The sequence below is a fragment of the Pecten maximus genome, chromosome 6, assembly GCF_902652985.1.
Source record: "Pecten maximus chromosome 6, xPecMax1.1, whole genome shotgun sequence".
Classification (NCBI taxonomy): Eukaryota; Metazoa; Mollusca; class Bivalvia; order Pectinida; family Pectinidae; genus Pecten; species Pecten maximus.
Window position 1 is genome coordinate 38,267,413 of NC_047020.1, and position 8,618 is coordinate 38,276,030.

The following is an 8,618-nucleotide window of genomic DNA, read 5'->3' on the forward strand; positions in this document are numbered from 1 at the left end:
GTGATAGATAGTGTTTACAGCTTACTTACCTGTTGTAGATAGTGTTTACATCTTACTTACCTGTTCTATATAGTGTTTACATCTTATTTACCTGTTCTATATAGTGTTTACATCTTACTTACCTGTTCTATATAGTGTTTACATCTTACTTACCTGTCCTAGATAGTGTTTACAGCTTACTTACCTGTTGTAGATAGTGTGTACATCTTACTTACCTGTTGTAGATAGTGTTTACAGCTTACTTACCTGTTCTATATAGTGTTTACTTCTTACTTACCTGTTGTAGATAGTGTGTACATCTTACTTACCTGTTGTAGATAGTGTGTACATCTTACTTACCTGTTGTAGATAGTGTTTACAGCTTACTTACCTGTTCTATATAGTGTTTACATCTTACTTACCTGTTGTAGATAGTGTGTACATCTTACTTACCTGTTGTAGATAGTGTTTACAGCTTACTTACCTGTTCTATATAGTGTTTACATCTTACTTACCTGTTGTAGATAGTGTTTACATCTTACTTACCTGTTGTAGATAGTGTTTACAGCTTACTTACCTGTTGTAGATAGTGTTTACAGCTTACTTACCTGTTCTAGATAGTGTTTACATCTTACTTACCTGTTGTAGATAGTGTTTACAGCTTACTTACCTGTTCTACTATATAGTGTTTACATCTTACTTACCTGTTCTACTATATAGTGTTTACATCTTACTTACCTGTTGTATATAGTGTTTACATCTTACTTACCTGTTCTATATAGTGTTTACATCTTACTTACCTGTTGTAGATAGTGTTTACATCTTACTTACCTGTTCTATATAGTGTTTACATCTTACTCACCTGTTGTAGATAGTGTTTACATCTTACTCACCTGTTGTAGATAGTGTTTACATCTTACTTACCTGTTGTAGATAGTGTGTACATCTTACTTACCTGTTGTAGATAGTGTTTACAGCTTACTTACCTGTTCTATATAGTGTTTACATCTTACTTACCTGTTCTATATAGTGTTTACTTCTTACTTACCTGTTCTATATAGTGTTTACAGCTTACTTACCTGTTGTTTAGTGTTTACAACTTACTTACCTGTTGTAGATAGTGTTTACATCTTACTTACCTGTTCTATATAGTGTTTACATCTTACTTACCTGTTCTAGATAGTGTTTACAGCTTACTTACCTGTTGTAGATAGTGTTTACTTCTTACTTACCTGTTCTATATAGTGTTTACAACTTATTTACCTGTTCTATATAGTGTTTACATCTTACTTACTTGTTCTATATAGTGTTTACATCTTACTTACCTGTACTAGATAGTGTTTACATCTTACTTACCTGTTGTAGATAGTGTTTACATCTTACTCACCTGTTGTAGATAGTGTGTACATCTTACTTACCTGTTCTAGATAGTGTGTACATCTTACTTACCTGTTCTAGATAGTGTTTACAACTTATTTACCTGTTGTAGATAGTGTTTACATCTTACTTACCTGTTCTAGATAGTGTGTACATCTTACTTACCTGTTCTAGATAGTGTTTACAGCTTACTTATCTGTTGTAGATAGTGTGTACATCTTACTTACCTGTTGTAGATAGTGTTTACAGCTTACTTACCTGTTCTATATAGTGTTTACTTCTTACTTACCAGTTCTATATAGTGTTTACATCTTACTTACCTGTTGTAGATAATGTTTACAACTTACTTACCTGTTCTAGAAAGTGTGTACATCTTACTCACCTGTTGTAGATAGTGTTTACAGCTTACTTACCTGTTCTAGATAGTGTTTACATCTTACTTACCTGTTGTAGATAGTGTTTACATCTTACTTACCTGTTCTATATAGTGTTTACATCTTACTTACCTGTTGTAGATAGTGTTTACATCTTACTTACCTGTTCTATATAGTGTTTACATCTTACTTACCTGTTCTATATAGTGTTTACATCTTACTTACCTGTTCTATATAGTGTTTACATCTTACTTACCTGTTGTAGATAGTGTTTACAGCTTACTTACATGTTCTAGATAGTGTTTACATCTTACTTACCTGTTCTATATAGTGTTTACAACTTATTTACCTGTTCTATATAGTGTTTACATCTTACTTACCTGTTGTAGATAGTGTTTACATCTTACTTACCTGTTCTATATAGTGTTTACAGCTTACTTACCTGTTGTTTATAGTGTTTACAACTTACTTACCTGTTGTAGATAGTGTTTACAGCTTACTTACCTGTTCTAGATAGTGTTTACATCTTACTTACCTGTTGTAGATAGTGTTTACATCTTACTTACCTGTTCTAGATAGTGTTTACAGCTTACTTACCTGTTGTAGATAGTGTGTACATCTTACTTACCTGTTGTAGATAGTGTTTACAGCTTACTTACCTGTTCTATATAGTGTTTACTTCTTACTTACCTGTTCTATATAGTGTTTACATCTTACTTACCTGTTGTAGATAATGTTTACAACTTACTTACCTGTTCTAGACAGTGTGTACATCTTACTCACCTGTTGTAGATAGTGTTTACAGCTTACTTACCTGTTCTAGATAGTGTTTACATCTTACTTACCTGTTCTATATAGTGTTTACATCTTACTTACCTGTTCTATATAGTGTTTACATCTTACTTACCTGTTCTATATAGTGTTTACATCTTACTTACCTGTTGTAGATAGTGTGTACATCTTACTCACCTGTACTAGATAGTGTTTACAACTTACTTACCTGTTGTAGATAGTGTTTACAGCTTACTTACCTGTTCTAGATAGTGTTTACTGCTTACTTACATGTTGTTTATAGTGTTTACAGCTTACTTACCTGTTGTAGATAGTGTTTACATCTTACTTACCTGTTGTAGATAGTGTTTACATCTTACTTACCTGTTCTAGATAGTGTGTACATCTTACTTACCTGTACTAGATAGTGTTTACATCTTACTTACCTGTTCTAGATAGTGTTTACATCTTACTTACCTGTACTAGATAGTGTTTACATCTTACTTACCTGTTGTTTATAGTGTTTACATCTTACTTACCTGTTCTAGATAGTGTGTACATCTTACTTACCTGTACTAGATAGTGTTTACATCTTACTTACCTGTTCTAGATAGTGTTTACATCTTACTTACCTGTTGTAGATAGTGTTTACATCTTACTTACCTGTACTAGATAGTGTTTACATCTTACTTACCTGTTCTAGATAGTGTTTACATCTTACTTACCTGTACTAGATAGTGTTTACATCTTACTTACCTGTTGTAGATAGTGTTTACAGCTTACTTACCTGTTCTAGATAGTGTTTACATCTTACTTACCTGTTCTACTATATAGTGTTTACATCTTACTTACCTGTTGTATATAGTGTTTACATCTTACTTACCTGTTCTATATAGTGTTTACATCTTACTTACCTGTTGTAGATAGTGTTTACATCTTACTTACCTGTTCTATATAGTGTTTACATCTTACTCACCTGTTGTAGATAGTGTTTACATCTTACTCACCTGTTGTAGATAGTGTTTACATCTTACTTACCTGTTGTAGATAGTGTGTACATCTTACTTACCTGTTGTAGATAGTGTTTACAGCTTACTTACCTGTTCTATATAGTGTTTACATCTTACTTACCTGTTCTATATAGTGTTTACTTCTTACTTACCTGTTCTATATAGTGTTTACAGCTTACTTACCTGTTGTTTAGTGTTTACAACTTACTTACCTGTTGTAGATAGTGTTTACATCTTACTTACCTGTTCTATATAGTGTTTACATCTTACTTACCTGTTCTAGATAGTGTTTACAGCTTACTTACCTGTTGTAGATAGTGTTTACTTCTGACTTACCTGTTCTATATAGTGTTTACAACTTATTTACCTGTTCTATATAGTGTTTACATCTTACTTACTTGTTCTATATAGTGTTTACATCTTACTTACCTGTACTAGATAGTGTTTACATCTTACTTACCTGTTGTAGATAGTGTTTACATCTTACTTACCTGTTGTAGATAGTGTGTACATCTTACTTACCTGTTCTAGATAGTGTGTACATCTTACTTACCTGTTCTAGATAGTGTTTACAACTTATTTACCTGTTGTAGATAGTGTTTACATCTTACGTACCTGTTCTAGATAGTGTGTACATCTTACTTACCTGTTCTAGATAGTGTTTACAGCTTACTTACCTGTTGTAGATAGTGTTTACAGCTTACTTACCTGTTCTATATAGTGTTTACTTCTTACTTACCAGTTCTATATAGTGTTTACATCTTACTTACCTGTTGTAGATAGTGTTTACAGCTTACTTACCTGTTCTATATAGTGTTTACATCTTACTTATCTGTTGTAGATAGTGTGTACATCTTACTTACCTGTTGTAGATAGTGTTTACAGCTTACTTACCTGTTCTATATAGTGTTTACTTCTTACTTACCAGTTCTATATAGTGTTTACATCTTACTTACCTGTTGTAGATAATGTTTACAACTTACTTACCTGTTCTAGACAGTGTGTACATCTTACTCACCTGTTGTAGATAGTGTTTACAGCTTACTTACCTGTTCTAGATAGTGTTTACATCTTACTTACCTGTTGTAGATAGTGTTTACATCTTACTTACCTGTTCTATATAGTGTTTACATCTTACTTACCTGTTCTATATAGTGTTTACATCTTACTTACCTGTTGTAGATAGTGTTTACATCTTACTTACCTGTTCTATATAGTGTTAACATCTTACTTACCTGTTCTATATAGTGTTTACATCTTACTTACCTGTTCTATATAGTGTTTACATCTTACTTACCTGTTGTAGATAGTGTTTACAGCTTACTTACATGTTCTAGATAGTGTTTACATCTTACTTACCTGTTCTATATAGTGTTTACAACTTATTTACCTGTTCTATATAGTGTTTACATCTTACTTACCTGTTGTAGATAGTGTTAACATCTTACTTACCTGTTCTATATAGTGTTTACAGCTTACTTACCTGTTGTTTATAGTGTTTACAACTTACTTACCTGTTGTAGATAGTGTTTACAGCTTACTTACCTGTTCTAGATAGTGTTTACATCTTACTTACCTGTTGTAGATAGTGTTTACATCTTACTTACCTGTTCTAGATAGTGTTTACAGCTTACTTACCTGTTGTAGATAGTGTGTACATCTTACTTACCTGTTGTAGATAGTGTTTACAGCTTACTTACCTGTTCTATATAGTGTTTACTTCTTACTTACCTGTTCTATATAGTGTTTACATCTTACTTACCTGTTGTAGATAATGTTTACAACTTACTTACCTGTTCTAGACAGTGTGTACATCTTACTCACCTGTTGTAGATAGTGTTTACAGCTTACTTACCTGTTCTAGATAGTGTTTACATCTTACTTACCTGTTCTATATAGTGTTTACATCTTACTTACCTGTTCTATATAGTGTTTACATCTTACTTACCTGTTCTATATAGTGTTTACATCTTACTTACCTGTTGTAGATAGTGTGTACATCTTACTCACCTGTACTAGATAGTGTTTACAACTTACTTACCTGTTGTAGATAGTGTTTACAGCTTACTTACCTGTTCTAGATAGTGTTTACAGCTTACTTACATGTTGTTTATAGTGTTTACAGCTTACTTACCTGTTGTAGATAGTGTTTACATCTTACTTACCTGTTGTAGATAGTGTTTACATCTTACTTACCTGTTCTAGATAGTGTGTACATCTTACTTACCTGTACTAGATAGTGTTTACATCTTACTTACCTGTTCTAGATAGTGTTTACATCTTACTTACCTGTACTAGATAGTGTTTACATCTTACTTACCTGTTGTTTATAGTGTTTACATCTTACTTACCTGTTCTAGATAGTGTGTACATCTTACTTACCTGTACTAGATAGTGTTTACATCTTACTTACCTGTTCTAGATAGTGTTTACATCTTACTTACCTGTTGTAGATAGTGTTTACATCTTACTTACCTGTACTAGATAGTGTTTACATCTTACTTACCTGTTCTAGATAGTGTTTACATCTTACTTACCTGTACTAGATAGTGTTTACATCTTACTTACCTGTTGTTTATAGTGTTTACAGCTTACTTACCTGTTGTAGATAATGTTTACATCTTACTTACCTGTTCTACATAGCGTTTACAACTTATAACTTATAGTTAGTAATATTTGCGTGGAATTTAATTTCTCTCTATTCGCGGTCAGTAAATAAAGCGCGAAAATAAATCCCAGCGAATATAAATAAATACACAAATATGTTAATGTTTGTGCGAAATTTAATACCCACGAAAGAGTTGCAACTGGGACAACTGTAAATATCAGCCCATGGGATTTACCAACTTAACGGTAACAACGATAATAAAGATATATTCAGGTGTTTCTGCACGCATATTTTCCTTTATGTGTTGGCTAGAACAGCCCGATCCCTTTATTGATGGTAATACTTGCCATTATACCGCGGTCTTTTAGCGTTAAACATTTCCCTCCAACTTACTAAGGTTAATACCATAAGCTATAGCCTGAATGGTACACGATTGTATTTGACTACATGCTGTTATTCTGACGTAAAAACAGGTAATCAAATTATGTCACCTGTCTAACTAAGGTAAGAATCGTCTGCGATCTAGTTCATTTTTTATACAAGCATGTAAAACTCGCTTGTGTCGAATACGCTTGAATCGAATGCATCGGATATAATTCGATTTTTTTTCATGTCCTAATTTTTAACACTTGTACAATTTTTTTTCAGATTTCTGGGTATCTGGTGTTAAAATTAAATTTTAAAGTTAGAAAAATTGCACGAACGTTGATTCAAATACATCGGTTGAGTAGAATGCTTTTTCTGGTCCTAATTTTTTGTAATAGTATAATATATTTTTCAGATGTCTAGGTTTCTGGTGTTAAAATTATACTTATAAATTAGAAAAAAATGCACATTGATATCTTTCAGCACACAATGGCAAACTATATCATAGCACATACTCACTGACAATTTATAAGTAGCATCATCGAAAGATTTATCTATATTATAAATAGAACATTTAATACATCATAGCATAGGTACATAAGCCTAAAACATTCAAAACCACAACATAAATTTCGCATGAACAACATTTCATTGCAAATATACCAAATGTTAACACGCGAGGGTAAATATCCCAATGTTGACACGCGAGGGTAAAAATACCAAATTTTGACACACAAGGACAAAACACAAGGGCAAATTCAACGACACCGTCAACATGCAAAGTACAATACATCACAGTGTCAACACACAAGGTCAAATATTAACACACGAGGGAGAATATACCAAACGCTAAAACACAAGGGCAAATATACCAAATGTCGACAAACAAGGGCAACTATACCAAAGATTAACACACAAGGGCAAATATACCAAATGTTAACACACGAGGGTAAGCATACCAAACGTCGACAAACAAGGGCAAATATACCAAAGATTGACACACAAGGGCAAATATTTACACACAAGGGCAAATATACCTAATGTTGACAAACAAGGGCAATTATACCAAAGATTGGTGGTACACAAGGGCAAATATACCAAATGTTAACACACGAGGGTAAGCATACCAAACGTCGACAAACAAGGGCAAATATACCAAAGATTGACACACAAGGGCAAATATTTACACACAAGGGCAAATATACCTAATGTTGACAAACAAGGGCAATTATACCAAAGATTGGTGGTACACAAGGGCAAATATACCAAATGTTGACAAACAAGGGCAAATATACCAAAGATTGACACACAAGGGCAAATATTAACACACAAGGGCAAATATACCAAATGTTGACAAACAAGGGCAATCATACCAAAGATTGGTGGTACACAAGGGCAAATATACCAAATGTTGACAAACAAGGGCAAATATACCAAAGATTGGTACACAAGGGCAAATATACCTCAAGTTAACACACACGGGCAAAATATATCACACACTCAACACACAATGGCAACGATACCACCTACTTATAATACATTGGGTCAAAATACACAATAGCGCCAACACAAATAAAGTACTCTTCATTGTCATCACTTAAAAGAGTAAAGCAGAACTCATTTATAGATACTGGGACCATGTATCATTGTACAATAAAATAGCATGGTCATCACAAGGTTGATGCCGTGTATACATAGTATTACATACCTAATGTATCCCTATTGTGACCAATAGAACAATAGAACAAGTAGAACAATAAGCGATAAAAGTCAATCTTGTAATCTCTTCGGTCCAGACAAATTCAATTTAAATGGTAATGTGTAAACCTCTGGAATTATTGTTCTGAATCATAGCTTACACATAGCTTATGTTGTGTAAAACCTCGGGAATTATCGTTCTAGTACAAGTGGTACACATTGTTCATGTATATTTGTCGAATGTCGGATCAAACCTGGACGAATTTACAGGCTGAGATTAGTTGTTTAAAGCTCGCTAGTTTACACAATATATCAGAATATCATATCTTTTTTATCTATAGTGTATATTTCTTGCGTTTTCTTTCATTGAATATTTGAATCCTTCTTCAAAGTCAGAATTTGAAGTTTTGATATTTGTCAAAGTTTAGAAAAGGA